The 23,408-nt window shown below is 41.0% G+C and overlaps 1 protein-coding gene across 12 annotated transcripts in view; it reads right to left on the bottom strand.

Annotated features, from left to right (window-relative positions):
* Nucleotides 1-23,408, bottom strand: part of ERC1 (ELKS/RAB6-interacting/CAST family member 1) — a 281,550-nt gene that overhangs the window by 57,517 nt on the left and 200,625 nt on the right. The gene's annotated exons all lie outside the window — the stretch shown is intronic.

Genomic DNA, 23,408 nt, shown 5'->3' with positions numbered 1-23,408 from the left:
AGCAGGAAACTCTTACAAATAGAATTCAGAAACATTTTATACATACGGGGAAGAAAGGAGACAAAGGTAATCACCCAGATCATAAAACAGCAGTTCTCAAATGAAGTTGAAGTCTTCATTTGGTCTGTGTTAGGGAAAACAACTATTTCTGTCCTTTTAGCTGGTGATGTGCAACAGGAATTAAAAGAAAACCTTGGCCTTATTGCGCAATAGCGTTGGCTTGTCTCACCTCTCCTCACCTTGCAAAGAAGGAATAAAATGAGATCCTAAACGTGTGGTGGTGTGAAAGATGGCATCATGCAAGAGTGATGATGAACGACAAACCAAATACTACACATTTCTTATCTACATTTCATCTAAAAATAAAGTTGCAAATGCACTTAGAAGTTTTGCTGCAGCAATCAATATAAAGAAGTTTATTATCAGGAATAATAACAACTGAAACCACTGTATCAAAAAATGTCAAAGAATCATGTATTTCAAGAGGAAAAGGTGTGTTTCAACAGACAAAATTGTTCACCATCTGACAGGAGAGTGGACTTACACAATGGATTTTCTGTGGGTGAAATTTCTCTCTGGGTTTACACAGGTGTTTCTTGTACAGTCCAAGAGAGTTAGCTTGCTTTAAAAGTACTACCAGCATATAAAAAATATCACAGATCCAGTGTAGAGAGTACTTGAATTCTGCCTAGATCATATCTAGAAAAACATTATTGCCTCCCTTTCAAAATGTAATACCATGAAGTAAAGCAAATTTTTTTAGATACTTTAGGATTATCATAAAACATTCTCAATACGTTTGTGCTATGAAGAAATACAAATATTCTGGTGACTTAATGGAGGCAAAGAGTAGAAGAAAGGAAAAGGTGCACATCAGATTCCTAGCCGTAGTGTCAAGACTGTAGGTGTGGGAACGATCGATAATGGGCGTGTTATTATTGCCATTTTGTTTCTGCTGCTTTTGCTTCATGGAAAAGTATCCAATTTTGGATGTCTGCCTGAAACATGAAAAATACCAACAGGGTGAAGTGACAGAACATGATCCATGACCTCTGCTTTTTTCCAGCTATCAGTATCCTGGGAAAGACAGGCTGGCTTGTAGCTCTGGTCATTTTCACTTTCTTTAGAGTAATCTGTTTTGATTATAAAGAAACACTTATTCTTTTAATAGTAAGCCCACAATCCTCGCTGATGATTCAGGAGCAGAGCCAAGAATATCTCCGTAACTCTATCTATAGAGCCATTACTCTGGTACGGAAATTGGAGGTGCCTTGAATAGCATGTAAGCCATATACCTTCTGCAATCAAATCCTTTGTTGCCCATCTCTACTTCTTAAGTGAAAACCCCAAGACCAGGAAAATGAGATATGGATAGCAGTCCGTTCCTTTTTTTTTTCCTGAAAAATCTTTGCCACCATGCCTTAGAAAAGAACGTCCTGCGGGCTAAAATTCAGTGCTGCGCTGTGAGGCGAGAGTGCTGGTCAAGAAGCGGGGTGAAAGCCATTGTGGTTTGCTGACTGTTTTCTGGAACTGAAACAAGGTTAAGTTTGAACAAAAGTAAGAAAAACGCCCTGTGATGTGATAAGTGCATTGCAGCTGCATTTTTTACTTCTGCAAGCTAAATGCACACTGCTCCATGTGGGAGAAGGGCAGGTGTCACTGTCAGCTCTGCTGGAAGGGACATGTCTGTAATGGCAAGTTGTTCTCAGCAGACCTTGCAACTGCCAAATGATTCTAAGACCATAAAAAGGACATACCACCACGCAAAAGACAAGGTTTCTGATTGAAGGGCAGTACAAAAGCAACTTATTTCCCTTCTTGAAAGCTTTATCCCCAGGGAAGCCAGAGGAACATGCTGTAAGACAGGTGATGTGGCAAGAAGGAGAAGAGGGGCTGCCGTGCGAATGGCGGTAGTAGCACGTGAACAAACCCATCCACAGGAGTGCTGCAGTCAGTCCTAGAGCACACGAACAAACCCATCCACAGGAGAGCTGCAGTCGGTCCTAGAGCACACGAACAAACCCATCCACAGGAGAGCTGCAGTCAGTCCTAGAGCACACGAACAAACCCATCCACAGGAGTGCTGCAGTCAGTCCTAGAGCACACGAACAAACCCATCCACAGGAGTGCTGCAGTCAGTCCTAGAGCACACGAACAAACCCATCCACAGGAGAGCTGCAGTCAGTCCTAGAGCACATGAACAAACCCATCCACAGGAGTGCTGCAGTCAGTCCTAGGGGCTCGGGCACTGCTACAGGCTCAGCTTCTTCAGCAAACTGCTTCTCCTCAGTTCACAACACCGGAGGTCCTGAAATGTTCTCATAAGTAGGCAAAACATGATGTACAACCCAAGGCTGCTGATCTTTTAAACTGCTGGCTAGGGCCAGAGTCATTGAACAGACACAGCTCACTTAAGCTAATTCAGGTATTTCAGATGCTGGTACTAGTGTAGCTGTGCCAACATCAACTCAGCAGGGGAAAACTGCCTATTTATCTCTCCATTTGAGCAGGTTCTGCAGCCTGAACTGAGCTGCACAGCAGCTCACAAGAGGTAAGCAGACTCTGAAACAGACCAAAGGAAACCTGAAATGGCAACAGTGTAAAAAAATCTACCGAAAACAGGTTCAAGATTTACTCCAAATTGGACAAAAAAATGGAGATATCTTTTTTCCTTCTACTTACACTGAAGCCTTTCACTGAATGTGGATCATGATCAATACAGACTGAAGTAGTATCAAGACTGGTAGGTTTAATTCTTAAGAGACAATGGTGGCTTTAATCTCAAGATCAATATCAACATTATTTACTGTGTTTGCAGTCTTCAAAAAATAATGCAAAGAAAGATGGGCTTGCCTTTTTAAAATAGATGACTACAGGATAGTTACACAGGTCAGTAGAGCACAGAGGTTTGACAACACAAACCAAAAATTAGCATGCAAATGCATGTCTCCTTCAGCTCTTGAATACAAATGTCTGCTTTGGGGAAGATAACTGGGCAACAGTGTACTATTACACTACCACTAATTACTAATACTAATAGAATCGAGCTGTCTTCAAATGGGTTTCTATGGCTCTTGGTTTCAGAAGACTACATAATTCCTTCACAGCCCTTCCCTAGTAAAGGAGAAGAATCCTTTTGGTAAAACACAAAAGGAGGGGAACTTTAAAAAGCAGTTTTGTACTTTGCAGTACTGTTCCCAGGGTCATAGCACTGGAATATTTATCAGCTGTATAATTAGAAAGAATAACAGGCTGTAAACAGTGCTGAATAAATTATGCTTCAAAACACGAAAACTATACATATTCATTAAAAGAATATGTTTACATATGTCAGGGAGAACACTTACTCCATATAGAAATGTTATAAATATATTGTTCTATAAAATTTTATTTCAAATTATGAAATTTCTTCCCATCTGAAGTGTGTATGAGATAATATGAAAGCAATATTGATAGCAGCAGCAGCTTTGATTTTAACATCCTGGAGGACCTGGGATAATTCCATCAGCCCTGGCTGCATTATAGAGATCAAATCTGTTTTCATTCTGACTGGCATTAAACTAAAGCATTTCAAAGTCTGACACAAATTTGAAGAGCTCGGGTAGCTACAAGCTCACAGCAACCCGGTCAGTTCCTTCAACAGAGACTGTTGTGCTTCGGTGAGGGATGATTAAGCTGCCAGCGTTTTCAACCTGGCATTTTAAGATGAGCTGTAATTATGGCTGCTGTGCCTTTAGTACACAAGGAAAGATTCTCCTGTGTCAGTAACTGTTTACTCATGGTAAGGCCATCAATCACCACAGAATGACAGAGGTGCCACTCGGACAGTCCTTGTTTCAGTTGTTTGATTTTTGTCCACTGCATTTATTCAAAGCCTACAGAAAATGCTGATAAAAGCTTTTAATGCTTTCCTATCAGAGACGTTTGTCAGACTTTTCCTGGTGAATCACCATTACAGTAAGAACTGTATTATTTGCATACGAATTAAAACCCCGCCCATGATGTGACAACAACAGAAAGAACTAGCAAGCAGAGAGATTCAGATGCAGTACTGCAGTGTTATGAGAGACAGATGGACAGCCAACAGCTTAGAACATAAAAGCATTGGGACATGGCATTCAGTAATTTCATGAGTTTAGCAGAATGACAGGGTTTGGGTGGGTCACACTCAATAAACTCTTAAAAAGCAATTAGGAGTACAACACACCAAACCGCGGATTCAACGGGCAGATCCCCTGGCACCAGCATTGTCCTTTTCATCAGAAACCGTGTCTACCACTACAGCAGTAGTTCTGAACTCCACATTCTTTCCTTTTTTTTTTTATTTTTTTTTTTTGCTGGCTATAGAATATCTTCAGAAAATTAAGAAACTCTGACTTGCAGTACCTCACAGGGAGGAGACAGTCCTTGCAGAGCTCTGGGTATCAGGATTTGGTTCTTAAAAGTAACCTTGAAAAAGGCAATTATACCAGTGAATGACATTTCATGATGCTAACAGACGAGTAACTCACTTAATATGCAAGGTGCCAAATTCTGCACTGGCTATAATTTCTGCAGCATTTAAGATGCAGCTCAAAGTATCCCAAAGCGAGCAAACTTTTATCCAAAAGAAACAGTAGCAACCTCTTACTGCAAGAGAGTGGGAAAAAATTTAACTTGGCAATAGGTACTACCTGCTTTTTTTAATTACAGCTGGGAATAATCAAACCTCAGGCTGCAAATTAATTTCCAAAACACAGCCTTAAACCTTCAGTCAAAAGGGATAATACACACTCCTTCCATTCCAGTACTTGTTTCCTGAATCAGCACATCACCTTTGCCTGGCTGGCACATCAGCAGCCTTTCTCATCTCTGGTCTATGCTCTTACAGCTACCAAAACAGAAATTGAGAATTCAAGCAAACCAAATCAGATGAAAACCAGAGATTTTTTTCCTCAGCAAATTGAAGCTTTCTGAATGCACACCTTTCCACTGGTCTCTTCAATGTCACTGCACACATGTGACCACAACTAGAAAACAAGGTAAAAATAGAAACTCTTTGTGAATACAGTTGTGTGGTCACAAAAGTGATGTCCTTTTAATTTTCCATTATAAGAATGGTGTGATAATAATCAATGTGAATTCCATGACCCAGGAAGGATTACCACTTGTACTGTCCTTGTTTAAACGAAAGATACTGATAATAGATTTAGACTTTCCTGCACACGTTTTCTCTAACATCCCAATTGTCTAGAATCCCAGAGCTCCTTACTAGGATTGATAAGCAAAGCTTTTCAAAGTCCTTTCCCTCAACATATTTGACAAAGTCACAAGTAATCCTATAAATATTTTATATTACCTTTCCCATCAATGTTTTAGCCCTTCTTATACTTAAGCTTTCCATCTTACTTTTATCACTTTAGCACCAGAGGTAAAAATTTGCAGTTCCTAGTCCTGCTCATCTCTCAGCTCTGAGCACTCAGCATTGCAGTACAGCCCTAGACTGTGTCTGCCAGCATATATGGAAAAAAATCTAACACTTTCAGAGAGAACTTTCAAGCCCACTACTGATTTCCTGAACTATTTTTGTTGATTAATAGCTCCAGTGAAAAACTGGCTGCTGCATATCACAGCTGCCAAACTGATAGTCCATGAGCCTTACCTAGGTGCCTGTGAAGAGTGGAAGTTCCCCGAGATGGCACATTTTAGAAGGAACTTTCAATCCTGGCACCTGATTCTATGGGAGATCTGTCCCTGTAAAGGGTAGAATTTTTTTAAAGACAACCTTTGTTGCTTTAGCAGCCTTCAGAGCAGAAGCTGGATGAGAGACAGCAGTACTTACAAGGCTCTTGAGTTCCCCAGGGCTGGCTTTTCTGAGCAGGAAGTCCTGAAACGGGCACTCTTTCTTCATCTGCCCTTTAACAGCAGTGCAGACAGACCCTAAACTCAAGGCATATTTTTCATCCAGGCAATACAGGCCATCAGAATTCATCCACCAGATTTTGAAAACTGACCTTGTAAGAAAGGCAGCTCAAATTTCTTTTCCTGGGACACGGTCAAGCACAGGTTGAGCTTTAGCTTAGCATGTGGTTTCACAATCGGCTTAAGCTGACACAAGACAGGCTCTTGTGGAAAGAGATGGTTCTGCCCTCCCATTTTCAGGTTCCTGCCCCTGCCCTGGTGTCGGCACCACTGGCTGTTTGTCCCTGCAGCCTGGCGAGCCAGTAAAGGCCCAGCCCTGAATAAACACAAGGAGCCCAAATGTGACCGCAGGTTCCTCATCCCTGGAGGAACTGCAGCTCTCTCCATGGCGCTGTGACAGTGTCAAACCCTTCGCTGCCACAGCCAGCACTGCCAAAACGTAAGAATGGAAGATGAATCACGGCATTCACACTGATTATAACATATCAAACAACCACAATTACTAGAGTGAAAACAATTGTCTTGATGACTTTGTGAATCTGGCCCGGGTTGAAAGACAGTAGAAAGAAATTTCAGCTTTATCAGTCAAACTTTGACAGTAATACTGCAATCTTACTGTGGCTTCTGACCATGTGAAAAGCTCTAGTCATGATTTATAACACAGTTGTTTTAAGAAAAAGATCCGATCTTTATACTCAAATCAAACTAATAGAGCATCTATCTCCTTGCTAAATGACTACCATGTTATTTCTGGTTAGTGTAATTTATCTCACTTCTGCATCTGTCTCATTTCCATACCCATTCCGACAGGTGATCATTCCTCTGTATTTTATCAGCTCAGAAACCAAGGCAAAGGCATTAATTTTCTTTTGGGACCATATTCACACTATCCCTATTCTCAGTGCATTGTGGTTCCACTTCTTTTCCTCATCTTTTTGCAGCAGTGGCTACAGAATATTTATTATTTATTTTTATTTCTTTTGGGAGGTCTCTTTCAGCAGGAGTTTTCACAATTGTCACTTTATTCCTACAATTTCTGCTTCCTCTAAATGTCTCCTTCTCTTGACCAATTTCTAAGGCTGCTGCCAATTCCCTTTTGGATACAGATACACAGCTTTGTAACTTTCTTAAACTTTCCCCCTTTTGCTGGGGGTGAAAAGACCTTATAGTTTTGGGGTTTTGATTTAAATAAATGCCCTGCTTCCTCTACATGAATCTCCTGAGTTCTTCTGTCCAATTAACTTGCTACATAGTAGTCTCCATTTTCCAGTTTCTTACTTTGAAATTGAAATCTTCACTCTTCTAGCATAGTTTTTTATTTAAATATAAGTTTGATCAATTTTGATCATTACAGCTGAAGTCAGTTCTGGTGGTGATTTCTTCTACAATCTTGATACTACAATCTTGAAGTCTCACACCATTACATCTTGGTGATCTAGTGATTATTAAATTAACAAGCCTGGCAGTTTCTCTGATTTTTATCCAATAAACATGTATCTCCCACAAAACCACATATCTCCATTATTACTTACATTTAACACAGCACAATACAACCCTAGAATCCATAGCAGGATACCATCCCCTCTCTTTGTATAACTCCTTTTATGATCCTTACATTATTTTGACTCAAAGTAATGCTTTAATTATACTATCTCTTTTTTATTTCCTCAGAACCTCCAGTATAATTAATATACAACACCATTACTTTCATTTTTAGCTTTCCTGAACAACCTGTACCCACATTCCAGCTCTGAATATTACTCTATGTCCCATTAATTGCTATTATCCCTGTGACATCCAGTTTCATGTTACATACCAGATGTGTTGAGTTACTTCATCTTGTTGTTCCTTTACAAACATCTCAATTTGCTTCCACGTGTACCATTTCAACAGATTTTCTTGTCAGAGCTATGGACTGCTTTCATTATTTATTTATTGTCTATCTGACTACCAACCTGGATGTGTCTCACCTAACTTCCTACTTCTCTGAGGGTTCTTTTGTACATTTGTTCAAGCTTCTCTTCCAGGACCACGTTGTCTGATTTCTTAACAGAAGTATTTTCTTCAAGGACAGACCTTTTTATATTAAATGTGCAAAGGATGTCTTAGGGCTTTGGTGGTAGTAACAACAGCAGCACTAATGCTGATCTCTATTCCATCCTAACCCTAATTACCTGTATTTCAGTCTTCTCTGGTTGCTGCTGCTGCCCAGGAGAGGGATTATAAAAGGAGAATAAGAAATGCCAAGTGTCTGGATAAGGACAGGAATAGCAGCATCAGGGGAAAAAGAGGCTGGAAGCAGTTTCATGAAACACTGAGGCATCACTTTGCCTTCTGCTCCTGGTAGCTCCAATGACTGCTGCTTAAGCAGTGCCAAAAAAAAGTGTTTTTAAGCAAGCAGGAGTTGTTGAAAGGGTTGAGGACAGAAACGGAGCAGGTGTCAGGGGCTATGGATAAAAATTGGATATATTTAGTTCTGTAATTGCAGCAGAAGGGGCCTGAGAGGTTTCATTTAATTTCCTTTTTCAGATCCGGGTCTGAAAGCAGGTGTAGCTACTTGCAGTCTCTGAGTGCAGAAGATTTGTTTGAATGGGCACTACAGCATTTTCTGCTGAGTTCTGAAGACAACTTTCCAGACATTTGAAGGAACTGGCGTTCTACAGGAACAAGGAAGCATCCTACCACCTTCCTTTCTGTTTTACCTCTATCCAGTGCCTGTTCTTCACGAGATGAAACCAGAGCTGCTCGCTGTAACAAGTTTAAGAGACTGAGCATGTGTACTCTGCTCCAGAACAAGCACTGTTAAGCCTGATCTAAACCATGCAAACAGACCTTTGACAACCCTTTATCAGACCCCTGCTAAACACAATGATAACACTTCTATTCAAAGCCTTTTTTCATGTACAGATCTAAAGAGTTTTATTGAAATAAAGAGAAGCTCAACCATCTCAAACTAAGCTGTCATTGCCTATTTGTAATGAGACACAAAGTACATGAACTTTAAGAAACACACAGAAAGTGAGAGAGCAAGTCATTCATATGTGAGGAAATTGGAAAAACCTCAATTTAGCACGTTCTAGCAACCAACACCTTTTCAAGTGAACAAATCCGAAGGTGTGTTTATGCTGTGGTTTAAACAAAAATCCCCCCAAAACTGCCTTATTGAAGAAACATGATCACAGATAAATTTACAGATATAACCCTTCGCATCCCAGAAAAAGTTAAAACCTCTAATTTCAAGGCTATGAAGTAGAAGAAACAGAATTAAACCAGTTTGTGTCACACAAGAAACTGGCTCTCATGAAAACCTGATATATAGATATATCTGAAAATCTACTATACATAAATGAAAGTTCCCCTATCTTCTTCTACGTAACATCTTGCTTATTTTGGTAAAGTTGACCTTTAACTGGTTGTACAATTGTTAAGAATTATTATATGGCATCTACTTAGTTATTAAGATATGTGGCAAGGTTAATTTCTGGCAAAAAGATATCCTGCTGAATTTTAAGATGCTTAAATTTTATCTACTTTAGGAAAAAAAAAGAAAGTAGGGGCAGGAAATAACTGCAAGGCAGGGTGAACATGTGTGACGTAGACAACTTTTAATCCTGAAACTATCCTTAAGAAATAGGTATTTTGGACATCAATTAAAAATCTGAGCATTTTCTGAAGAGTACAGACTAATGAATTTACAGGAAAATATCAGGATGCTTCACACAAAAATATTTCAAAAATATTTCAAAAACTGAAAGACCAGCACCAAAGGAAAGTACTAGATTTTTAACACCAACAACTGCTAAATGCAAAACATGTAAACAAACAGTGTCAATTGGAATAGAAACATGGCTTAGTAGGGCTGAGAGTCAGGAGCTACTCTTCACTCCTGTCATCTGAGATTCAACCAAAAGCACATCCTTTAACTACCTCTGTAAATGCAAATGCTACTATTTACTGAAGAGCACATCTGGTAACATCTGTAAGACAGTGACATTCGGAGATGAAAACAACCAGGTCTCTTTCTTTTTGTTGTTAATTGTTAGCTGAAAGGAAAAAGAGGATTACCAAAAAGCTTGCACACTAAGAGATGCCTTATTTCCCCTGGGAGCACCATGACTGCTCTGAGATTCTTCATTTTTTCACACAAGAAACTACAAGGCCACAGAACTATGAAGGAAACACCTGAGCAGCAAGAGGATTCCTCAGCAGACACACGGCAGAGTGGGCAAGACAAGTGGAAGCGCCAGCCGAGAGCAAGCCTGCCTTTATGGATTTATGGCAGCCTCCCAGTTAAAGGCCCATCTGGCTGGAAAGGGGGAGGCTGGGAAGACCATGCGCCGCTTACATTTTTGCCATTCCTGCTGCGGTATGGTGTGAATAAATCACAGGGCTGAGGTCAGAACAGCCAGCCCATAAAGTGATTCATGGGCCCAGCAGCACATTCCCCCAGGACTATGTACTTTATTACAGTAAACCTCAGAACAAGATACAATTTCCTGTCTCAAGGAGCAGCCTTTAAATCAGGACACCTGGACAGCCCTGCAGCCGCTTACAGAAACAATGGGTCGGAGCCCCACCGCTGCCTCTCCTCGCTGGCCCTGCTGCCTTCAACCCAAACACCACCTTCAGAAAGCCTCCTTCTGCTGCACGTTACTGTGGCGACAACACCATGCAGGCAACACACTGATACAATCCTATTCTTCAGCCACAGCTCCCCACCCAAGAAATAAATACTCTCCATATGTTGTTTTTTCACTCTGTTTTAGCTTTTAGGTCTCTTCTGCACTGTAAAAATTTGACTCAAAACATTAAGGAATTGAAAGGGAAATCATTGGTTTCTCTGTGTGCAGGCAGACCTCGCACTGGAAGGGTTTTTTCTTCTTTGCAAACTGAAGAATCTGACATGCAATTTAGGTTGTAATATGGATGTTCTCACTGTGATCAAGGGCTGTGATCTGAGTTTTGGGTTTGGCATCTGGAAAGAAACTGAGGTGGTGACAGAGATGACGGTATTGTTAGACTCCAGAGAAACCTCCCTCTCAGCTAAGAGTAATGTTGCTCTTACACCACAGGTTACGTTTCCAGGAGAAAGAAAAGATAACTCATTTTAAGCCACAAAACAAAGCAGCGGGTATTTTCCATTCTAAATATTCTGTGGAACCTTACTTCTCTAACCATTTCAACCACACAGACCTTCCAGGCTGTAGAGGAGCAACCTGTCATGGCTGGCTTGTATTCCAGCTGTCCCTCAGGTGAAGGTAAGGCATGTGCAGACTGCACTTCTGCTGTGGAAGTGCACTTCTTCTCGTTGGAAGCAACAGGACACTCTTCAAATGGAAGCTTCCCATGTTCACACAAACCAGGACAGAAGAAAAACTTGCTCTGCCTCCTTCAGATCCATAAGGGATCACCAAAAACAGAGTTAAACTTGGGTATATTTTTTTTTAGTAGGCATCATTCACGAATGAGAAAAGGGAAGGGAAGCTTCCCTTCAAGCATTTATTGGCAAAAGGCAAGAATTTCCTGCAGCTTTGATGACAGTAAGTCATTCTGTACAATCACTGTAAACAGTGGAAAAAATCCTGGTAAGTTTTACTCTTCAGTTCGTTTGGATCTTAAAACTACAGCCGTAACAAGGTAACATGTCCCTGGGAAGCTGCTTCATGGAAAACAGACCTGAAAGATGTTCAGGGGACAAAAACATAAGAAAACAGCTATAGAGCAGAGGAAGTTGTGGGAAAATTTAGGTGAGAATTCATCAAGTACTGTAAGTTAAGAATGCTATTCAACCAGTCAAACTAAAAAAAAAAAAATCTAGATAAGGAAAGAGGAAAAGAAAAGGATTGATAAAACAGATGAAAGTAGCAATAAACCCATCAGATTTATCCAAGATTGAATCTCCTGAAGCTATTTGTTTCACAATTACTTTTCCTACACGTGAAAACAGTTGTGTGGAAAATAACTTCTTCCACCTGCTTGTTTTATTTTGTATGATGCTACTTAAAGGATCTCCTTGACTTTTGTGGATTGTTTCAGAGCTTACAGTAGGCAGAATTAAGGCTTACTGATTTTATCCAGTCTGCTTTCCTGTACAGAATAAATATTTACATCATACCCAGTTGCTCCCAGTAATTTATTCTATGGGGCTTAGGTGTCCACTTGTGACTGAAAGCCATGAGGAACTGGCTGCTGTCCTTGTGAGTTTGTCACAGTGGTTAATAATTTTCCCTGTCACAGTCTTACGTCTTTCTATTTCCAACCCTTCTGCTCTTGGTTTCTGAACTGAGATCATCATCTGAGTTTTCAGATAATGATCCTTGTTTTGACTGTCTCTGCTTGAATAAAGTGTTTTAATATTACTATTATTTGATTTTCTATCTAGGACTAGGACTATACAGTGTCTTGTGACAACTGTATCAATTATCCTATAAAACAGAACTAAAATCTTCATTCTATTCATACTCATTAATCCAATTTTTATGCAGCCAAAGTCCTTCTGCTGCCAAGATCACACTTTTTTCCACAACATGGCTAAATCTTTTCCAAGTCACTTCTTTCCAAACAGTGCACAGTAGACTCCATATTGTTCTCATTTATGTGCTTGATGTTCATATGAACTTTGTGTAAATGAGTTTGCATTAAGAAGCAATTTAAATGGCCCCACGTCTGCTCTCACCATTAGGGAACACTACATCATTTTCTGTATCACCTGCACCATCATTTTAGACTTGCTTCCAGCTCACTGATCAAATGATTATCAGCATCAAGCCCAGCAGAAAATCTATTAAGCTCAAAAATAAAGGTCACTGTTCAGTTTTAACAGTAAAGGGAAAATGCTGACAGATAATGCTCACTTTAAGCATCTTGTCCACACAGCGTTAACAGGTAACATTAAGGGACTCCTTTCAAGGACAGGGAGCGATTGCACAAGGGGTGATGGCTTTAAACTGACAGAGGGTGGAATTAGATTAGATGTTCACAGTGAGGATGGTGATGCACTGGCACAGATTGCCCAGAGAAGTTTTGGATGCCACATCCCTGGAAGTGTTCAAGGCCAGGTTGGATGGGACCAGGACGAAGCCTGGTCTAGTGGAAGGTTTGGAACTGGATAATCTTTAAGGTCCTTTCCAACCCAAACCATCCTATGATTCTGTGATAATGCTCTACAGAAGATTAATTATACTTAAGGCAAAAAGTGACTTGTATTAAACAAGTTTGGGGCTTTTTTAACCAAACTTTAGAGATAATCAAGGAACAATACAATATTTTTTTGACATTACACACCTTACACAAAGTAATTTGACTGGCATTAATTAAAAGACTATTGTTTATGTTATCAAAATGTTTTATCAGCTTATTCATCACTCTGCTCATGAACTGTAACAGTTAATCAATTCATAGCACGTTAGCCACCCTCTGCCTGTTAGTCTGCAACACTTCCAGGACTTAGCATTTCCATAACTTCTAGAATTTCACCAGAATTCCAGTATTTATTAAACTTTCAAGGAGCCAAAATTCCCTTTAGCCAACTTCCTCAGTGTTCTTAGATAACAGAAACAGTGGCATGCCACCCCCAACACATGTTACTTCATCAGCAGTTCCTTATATTGGAAAGGGAAATATAGAATGCCACAGTGCCTTTCTAAGAGCGAGCAAAACCATTTCTGTTCCAAGTCCAGTGTGATCCAAATTAATAATGAAGGATGTTACAAACCAGTAAAGCAACATCTTAGGATGCAAATACCTCAGGTGGCCTAATAAACTGAAAAGAAAAAAAAAAAAAAAAAAAAAAAATCTTTCTTGACTTTGTTTTTTTCAGTAATTCTAATTATGCTGGCTATTTTACCATCAGGAGAAAACAGCAGTTTTTTATAATTGAACAGGTTTTTTGAATGCTGGCATTAAGGAAAAAACAGAGGTCATTTCATCACTATAGCAAATACAAATGGTTTCCTCTTTTTTAATTTTCCACAAAATTACCACTGCCTTCATATAGGAAGAGCTGTATTAAGGGACCAGACTCTCACTTCCTTCCAAATGGCTTCAAATATTCACTGAAATTTCCCAAAAAACTTTCAGCATTTAATCTATCTACTTCAAAAGACACATAAAATCATACTTAATAAAAAGTTCCAAATATTTTAAGGTTGTAAAGTGGAATTTGCAGACACTGAGAAATGTAATTTTAACTCTACACACTTGTGGGGATGCTTTACGCCGTCTCAGTCTTCCGTTAAATGAAAGTATGTAGGTTTGGCCAAAGAACCTTTCATTTCATCTTCAAGACCTTATTTCCGTAAGATAGTAACACATTCAGGGACTGTGGCAGGACAGCACCTTAAGTTCCTTAGCAAAATCATCTCCAGATAAAACAGAAATTAGCACTGGCAGATCCTTAAGAATTTTTTGGCTAATCATTTGCAGCAAAGTGCTTAACCGTGACACAGAGTGGCTTCAAGGGTGGAGTGAAAAAGCAAGTTTTGATTTTTAGGTTTTGTCTAGAATGTGTCATTCCCAATCCTATTTCAAAAAATCTGACAGCTAACATTCAATTATCACCATGGTTTCACTGCAAAACAAAGTAAGGAAGCAAAAGGAAATACGAGGGGCTTTTTCTCTCACACATCTTGCTTTTTCACTTACTGGTGCAATAGGGACAGGGGAAAGATAAAGGTGACTAAGTAGAATAAATGTAGAAATGAGAAACATCTCCTCTGTCCTCTGCTTGAAGGCAGTAGTCTGTATAATCTTCTGTTTATAGGTAACTGTATCGCAACTGTCTCCATCAAGACACCCATTTGTGGTATCTCGACCTGAGAGCTCATTTGTGCAACATGCCAGGGATGCCATGAAAAGCTGAGTGAAGTGCCAAACTCTCTGGCTGCCCCAGGTGATGTTCTGAGGCTGCAGCAAACACCAACAGAACCCTTTTTCCCTGCCCTCCAGACAAGCACACCCTATGAAAGCGTTAGCTGGGCGTAGCGTGGTGAGCAGAGCCCACCGCAGCCCTGGCGAGGGATTTACACCTCTGCCTTTCGTGTGGCTGCAGAGCTGCGCTGAGCTCCGCACGGAGAGCAGCGCCCGCTCGTCTGGCTGCAAGGGAACAGGGGCTCAGGCAGGTATGAAAGCCCCCTGCCCCGGCGGGATGGTGACAGAGGCCAGCGCATGTTCACAGCAGAGGTCACTCTGAGGGGAGGAAAGCAATAACAACCTGACTGGAACAGACACCTTCTTCACAGAAAAGTCAGTCATTTACGTTTTCGGTCTCGTACACCTCACTGCAAAAGAGTTTGAAGTAGTTAATTTAAAAATAGAGCAGGAGAGCCAGCTCTAGAAGCAGAAATAAAGTACACGCACTAAATATAAACGATTCCAGCCTACAGAAAATACTTCTGAGAGTAATGGCCCAAAAAACTCTCTAGGAAAAAGAATGTTTTAAAACCAGGAGGCTATCACACCGTAACAGCTTTACAACATTAAACTTAATGGTTGTTTTTCATTAATACAGCTGGTCAATATTATTTTGTTTAAATTAGCATTTCACTATTTTTGATGTCTTGAATTAGCTGCCTAGCTGTACACATTTTCTTTTCCTTTTCCTCTAGTTGAGACTGCTGAAAAGAGTGGAAGAATGCTACCTACAGAAGAATTTTTAGTTTCAATTAAACCCTTTCAGAGCAAGGAGCGGTGTTGGCATAAACCAAAGCAGTTGGGAGAAATAAAATGGCAGCTGAGAAGAGATCCCAGGCTCTCCAAGACAGTCTCAAATGGGCAGCAGGGGACTGTGATCTCAGACAGTGCATTGCTTCCTCAAAAAACCGTGATTTATGACTGATGAGCAATTTAACCATGAGAAACACTATCAGACACTTTGCCTCCCCAAAGGACGCAGACAAAAGCCGTGTTTAGATTAACATACTCTCCTTAATTTTCCATGCACTTGAATCACTCCAAGCCCTCAAACATTCTGCAGTTCTCCAATTATGAAAAAACAAATTAAAATCCAACAACTTAAAATAAGTGTGTATGACACACACCCAGCCACGTATGGGACTTCAAACAAGCACATCTGAATGAGACAGTAACTCTTCCTAAATCTAAACAGCATTCTCTTACAAAATGTGAGAACTTTTTCAGGTTCAAAATAGTAAAGTAAAGAAGGCACATCCATGCTACTCAGTAATTTTGGGAGGGGAGGGTGTGGGTAGAAGAGAAGGGGGTTTTCAGTGCAATTTCGTTACAAAGCTTGTTTGCACAGGGCTCTGCTGGCCTCATAGTGACTATTCATAAGAGATCCCCAGAAGAGCTGTAAAGTCCGCCTATAGCCCAGGTGCTATAATTGCTGTCTGTCAAAACAGAGCTGTTTTCTCAGCAAACATTTCAGAATGCCCAGTGCTAAGTTGATTAGTTAGTGGGTTTCTGGGGAGGAGTATAAGGATGATGGCTGAGAGACAGAGCAAAATTGATGACTCAGAGACAAAACTTGGATTTCATTAAAACACTCCAGAGAGCATTTAATTTCTCAAAGAGAATTCCTGCCATTGAAAGGGAAGCAGGCACTAGGAAGGAGTTATTACCAATAATGTCTAATTCCCACTGCAAGGAACATTAATCAGTTCAAGAACCAAACAGAGAGGTGTTATCAGTACAAATCCAGCTCAGCTGTCCCTCGAGCACGGCTGTTCCTACAGAGATACCATTCCCATGCTAGAGATGTCTCCCTTTCAGTACACCCAGCGCTCTCCCAGCGAGCTTCTGAGGCTTCTCCCCTGCATAGGAGCTTTGAGGAGCACCTCCATCTTCAGAGCATGCTGACTCCCAGTCCAGACTGCTCGGGGTTGGTAATGGGGAAAGACAGACTCGGCTGCCTCAGGTGTCAGCAGCAGCAGGAGTGACCACACAAAGGCCACTCAAAGCACATCATGAGCTCATCTGGTGGCTCTGGACACAGGCTGAGCCTGTGCAGGTCCCGGACACCTGAGCATGTGAACTCCAGGAAAAACAGCTCTCGCACGAAGCCACACACGGAAACGTCAGGGCTGGGGGAGGGGGACAGCAGGAGGAGTTGGCACGAGGGAGAAAGGAAGGAAATGAGGGCATATAGCACAGCAAGGCTTCAGCCATCTTCTGCAATTAAAGAAACTCTTCACAGACCCTTACGCAGCAGAAGGCATTAGTTGTGTGTTCAGGCTGAGACTTACAACTTCCTACCTCTACAGCCTGGTTAAGAAGGCAGTACAGATGGAACTCATCGACGACCACAGCAGCCCCTTACAGACCCCTTTAGGAAGGGCTTGGTGAAGCAAGTTCATAATGGCTCTTCCTGTACATTATCTGCACTCCTGTGTTTTCCATTAGTAATCACTGCTCCTGAACATTCACAGTATTAAAGCAACGTCATTTGTACTGCTCAGGTTACATCAATGTCAACGCTTACTCGAAGTCCTAGGGTTTCAGGGGTTTGGAACTCTGCCATCAACCTTCCCTTCAGGCATGGCAAAGTGGGGCTCTGTCCGTCCTCATTTCCCAGGCACCCTCGCATAAGGATTTTTATGAAAATCCCTCTGCAAGCATTTAGGATGTTTTTGTTTTTCTCAAACTAGAAATGTCTTTGATTATTACTATTGCTATTATATTTGAAAAAGGTTAATTGTGAAGTCTCAAAATGTACATTAAACGATACAACTAAAACAAAACATTTTGTTAAGTCCAGAGCAGCATAAGTTCCTACTACAGTGCACCTCTTTATTTTAGTATTAGCTGACACATCTTAAGACTGCAGAGGGCATGACAACGGGTAATTACAGGGGTAGCTGAAATACTACAGACAAAAAGTAGTAACATTTCATGATCATTTAGGAAAAAATGTTTAATTGATAACAAAGCTTAAGCATTGCAGTAATTTGAATAAAAATTCTAATGATGCAATGGACTGATGTAACAATTTCTGAGATTTAATACTGATTAACTAATTTAATGATTTTTAACAACACCCTGAGAAATACAAAGCTAATATGGCTATTTTTTTCAAGCTAATGGTCATTATAGAGCACTATGGGAATGCACCTGTGAAGCAGACATCATGACAAAGGCCTTCAGCAAGCTCTCTGGCCCACTTGAAAAGGCATTTATTTATGTTATCACTCTCAGCATTGCCTCATACAGGCACTGGCTGCACAAGTAGAATTCACCACCCAGAATGACATGCACAGGTTCCCTTCACAGCTACTGAGCCATGCACCTCACAGCAGAATCAGAGTTGGGCAATAAAATGAGGAACACATGAATCAATAGGAGAACAAGAGAATACTTGTTTTGTTCCCAATTCTAGGAATTAAAACTACTGCCATGAGAGGATCCACCTGTAAAAGTGGAATCCACAGCCCACAAGTGCTCGTGAGGATACACATCTAACCCAGGCAATCACACCAACTCGTACAGTGTAAGTGAGAACTGAACGATGACAGAGTGCTCATCACCTTATTGACAGCTGCTTATTGGCAGCTTCTTCTAGAACACTACCCAGGGACTGGGAGATTTTGACTCAGAAACTTCAGACCCACACTGTAGGGTGGTTACTGAAGTAACCAGGCCATATGATGTGTTTTGGGATGACTTTTCATTTCCTATGCAGAAGGAAATACAAAATTGGGGCCCTTTATTGACAATACTCGACAAGGTCCTCACTTCATATTAAACTATTTCAAGTATTTTCTTTTTTTATTGTCTTGATGTTGCACTTATGATTTTATGTCATTAAACAAGCTCATGCCAGATCAACAAAATGCTTACCACTTTAAGAAAGTGTAGAAGACAGTTTTGCATTTAAAAAAGGTAGAAGAACAGATGGACTCTGCAAAGTCTGCTTTGCACATCCAACCAAAGGTTTAAAGTTAGTCCACTGCACTCTGAAAACAAATACATCAGATATAAGGAACTGCCACAGGAAATACTCTGTTTTTCAGGGTTATTTTCTAATTAAATATAGGTTTATTGATTGATTCTTAGGGATTAAGTCTTCAACTTCCCCATTTTGCTTCAAACCATAGTGACCACAACTGCATAATGCAAGCTGTTCCACCCAGAAGGACCCAGCTGTTCCTGTTCCAGAAGGATCAGGAATGGCCTCTGAAGTACCACATAGCTGAGCTTGGACTGCTGTGGTGACCAAAACCAAGCACTGCCAAAATCTGGAGCTAATGCCACTGTAAAGATGGAAGATCTGAAGAGCAGTCAAGTTATTAGTCAGTGTAGTGGACTTTGTAAATGCCAAAGGGCATTTTTTAACAGGATAGGAGATTATGTAACGCAAATGCCAACTCGATGGAAAAACTGGATCCAATTATAAATACAGAATTTAAATATATAGTTTCTAGCACATGTTGAAAACAATAGTCTAACTTGTTGGTTTCTGTGCTAGAATTTGTTTTTCTTCCAGCTAAGTTGCATGCAGACATTCCTATTTTTGATCAAGGGGCAACCACACTACTAAAAATTATCATTCTGTCTCCTGTTATACGAAGTTCCAAAATCAACCAAGGTTACCAGGGTTGCACATTGGATGATAAGACCAATATGTCTGAAACTGAGTCTACAGCTGACTCCTGAACTGGCACAGAACCTGAGGACTACAGATTTAATGCAGCAGTGTTCCAGAATCAAATACATTTCTACAACACAGACACACTGTTAGTCAGATCAAGACCTTATACTACCTGCCAAGAAGCTACAGTATTCAGGATTTTTGTGTCTCTCCAAAGAAACAAATAACAGACTTCATGTGGCTCTTTATGGATATCCTGTCAATCACAGGTTAGGGCATAAAAAGATGGACAACATGAATGATTGAATTAATGTCTTATCATCTAAATGGCTGCCACCCACACTGGTCTTTCTGTCTAATCCTGTTTTAGTAGGGTCACCAAGTTCATTCCCTTGCAATCAAAGACAATCATACCAAATCATACCATATAATCACTTTTAAGTGCAGTACAATTTCCTCTTCAACCCACTAGGGCTACCAGAAGATTTCCATAAATGACACAGGTCTGCTGTCTAAGACACCAGAATTCTAACCAGAACCAGACTGGGGCCCATAGCTTGAATGTAAAAAGATTTTCTGAGGCTTGATGCACAAGACAGGGATTCAGAACTACTCTCCCCGAGTTTCAATTTGTAGTTAGGAAGGATATTTCCAGTTAGAGTCACATTATGCTGCCAAGTTGTGGTAGCATCATACACAACATGGGGAACAGCAGGTAGGAGAACTTTTCTTATGAATTTCCTTGAACAATCTGGATTCCTTTGTAGTGGAGAGGTAATAACCTCCCAAGCACTCTAGAACTCTTAACTGGCATGCAAATGGAAATTCCTCCATATGTTCAACAACTTCCAGTGAAAATTACACAGCTCAAAATATTGTACACAAGAATCTGAAATACTTCAGGCAGCATCGCTTATTTTAAGTACTAAAACCGAATAAATCCAAGATTGGGCTCCAGTCCTTTTTGTAGCCCCTCTGGTATGATGGATATAAATTCTCATGTTCTTACATTTCAGCAGATGAAAGGACCTCTGTGATAACCTTTCACACCCTAAAGATATTTCCTCTAGATATAACTTGCATTGACTTTTGTATTCACACGAACAGTAGCAAACAGGATATGGTGGGGAAAGTTCACCCTGCACAAACTGAGATGCCTCACTGCTGCAGCCACAAGACAATAAAAGAGATTGGTTGAGATTTTTACAAGTTCTGACAGCCAATTCCACTACTGCTGGCTGGTTCATAGGATCTAAATATCTGCATCTCAAGTTTTATAACTTGCCTCCCTAAGGAATTACTAAGCTTCTTTCCAGAGACTGTTTAGAAGGGAAATTATTCACTTTGGAAAAGACAGGTCTAATGCCCTTACTCTGGAGGCTCTGGTTTTGGCTTAGTCCCCTCTGTTCCCTGTCAGACACAACAAGAGTGAACCTGATTGCTGTGAGTCAACAATTCTAATCCATAAAGTTCAAACATCAGGATGCCAAGGACCAGGCTTCACTCACAAGCATTATTGTGTCAGGCTCTTATTTCCTGAAATTAATGGAAAAATCTGAGGTAAAGCAAGATAAAGTTACAACAAGGAGGAATAAAAATGTGATTGCAATTGTAGCAAAAGGCAATCAGATAGATATTTCCATTATAGGGAAACCTAAAGCAAACTTAATTTTTAGATTGTAAAGAATCCCTTTGTAATCAAACTTCTTAAAAACTGTTTGTAGGCACTTCTGAAACAACTCCAAATCTGCTTCCTCCAATCAAGTCTTGCTGTTTTCACCAGCAATCAGGGTAATTGAAGCAACCTCAACTCCAACTAACCACTTAGATCTGATCCACTTCGACACTTGATAATACACAGAAACATTGCAGAAAGAGGCATTCTTAGGAGAAACAGGATTAAAGCCATATGACAAAAATATCTGTAGATTTTTAGTGTTATACCACGCCCACCTATGGGACAAACAGAATTCTGCTGCTTGTTCTTTTAGGCAGAAGTCCATGACTTTCTCAGCATCTTCCCTGAACAATTCCAAATTCATTTGGGCTCGATGTTGTCTCCTCAATTTCAGTACTCTGTGTTCTACAGAATACATTCTGTAATTTCAGCCTTTCAGACCTCACTGCCATGCTTTTCTCTTGGTTGCATTTTTTCAGTAACACAGCCTATTGGCCCAGTCACCTCACGTTTTGCCAGCACTGAGAATTCCAGTGTTAAGGATATTATACAGCACATCCCTATCTAAGCTCATTCTAATATCCACTTAGGGACCTGTTGTCCAGGAATCTGTCTAAGCCACATCTGATCCTGCAGATGCTGTCTCTACAGTGCAGACTTCTCTGTGGCCACGAAGCCTCAGTACCTGCTGCATAAAGAAGTGCTTTTACATCTTTTAGGCATGTTTGACACTTAGCAGAAGAGTAGAGCCTCCCCATGTAGCCCTGACCTCCTGTACCAGCAGCCTTGTCTACAAGAGTTAAAACCCAACATGGAAAATAAATTCCTTCTTCCCATGAAGAAAACATTCTTTGTCACTCAGCAAGTGGCACAGTAGTGCATTGGTAAGCATTGTTATACTCTTGTAATTTCCCTGTAACAAAAATTTTAAATATCATTTGATGCTCTATTGGGTGTCCCTGACAAGGTGTTGGCAGCAGAGGGATTGTAGGAGCCTCAGGGAGAAGAGAGCAGGGCTGCCCTGTGCTGGACACAGCCGGTTCCTGATGGCTCCAGAGGATCCCCTGCAGGACAGCTCAGCCCCTCAGCCAAATTGGTGTCATCTCTGGGAAAACGTATTTTAGTAAGGGCCAGACCTGCCATGCAGGCAAAGGAAGGGGCATGGGGGCAAAAGGGTGAGAAACAGCAGTGGGAAGACCAAGACCAGAGAAGGAGGAGGGGAAAGAGGTGCTCCAGGTGCCAAAGTACAGATGCGCTGCAGCCCATGGTGGAGCAGACACCCACTGCTTCCTCTTAGAGCCCCCACTAGAGCAGATCTTTTCCTGAAGGACTGCAGCCCCACGGGGAGAGCCCACAGTGGTGCAAGGAAAGAGCTGTGTGGCTGGAGAAGGCTCTCAGAGACAATGTATGAAATACTGCAAGGCTACTTTGCTTGCCCTACTAGATTTGGGGGAAAAGTCAGGATTTGGTGAGACACTGGAACAGGTTTCTCAGAGAAGTTGTGGATGCCCAATCCCTGGAACTGTTCTAGGCCAGGCTGGATGGGGCTTGGAGCAACCTGGTCTAGTGAAAAGCATCCCTGCTCATGGCAGTGGGGTTGGAACTAGATGACCTTGAAGGTCCCTTCCAAACCAAACTATCTCTGAATGCTCAGAGAAACTGTGTACTGACCATACCCATCCCATCCCTCCCTGCACTGAGAGAGCAGAGGAGTCTGGAGTGATGGACTGAAGGGGAGCATAGGAAATGGGATTGGAAAGGTGTTGTGTTATTGTTTGACTTGGCTTCTCACTGCCCAAACCTTTAATTGGCAATACATTCATCTTCTCCAAGGTGAGTTTATTTTGCCCATGACAGTAATCAGCATCTCCCCGTCTTTATCATGATGCATGAGCCTTCTCATCCTATTTTCTACTCCTGTTGTGTTGAGGAGGGTGAGTGAGTGAGTGGCTGGGTGGGAGTTTGGCCCTTAGCCAAAGTTAACCCACCACAGACATATTTTACATTCCAAGACTAGCTTAGAAATATAGTTTTAACATGAGAAGGTAAAGTCTCATTGGAAGTAAGCCCATACAGTGTCATGCCAGAGGTGGCTTTTAGAGCATTTGGTAAAGTTCTAGGTATGAACTGGGGCTCAGAAGTGGCCTTCCTTAACTCTTCAGGCTGGGGAGAAAGAGATCAGCTTTTATAAAAAGAGACTGATTGCAGTCATGGGCATCACGCAATGTGAAGAAATGAAAGAACTGTCACCATGCACCCTGCACAGAAGGAAAACTGTGCTGGATG

This window comes from Corvus kubaryi, unplaced genomic scaffold, assembly GCF_017639235.1.
Source record: "Corvus kubaryi isolate FWS band 111438036 unplaced genomic scaffold, C.kubaryi_AGA036_p1.0 72, whole genome shotgun sequence".
In the NCBI taxonomy this organism is placed as follows: Eukaryota; Metazoa; Chordata; class Aves; order Passeriformes; family Corvidae; genus Corvus; species Corvus kubaryi.
This window is presented reverse-complemented; position numbering and strand designations above follow the sequence as displayed.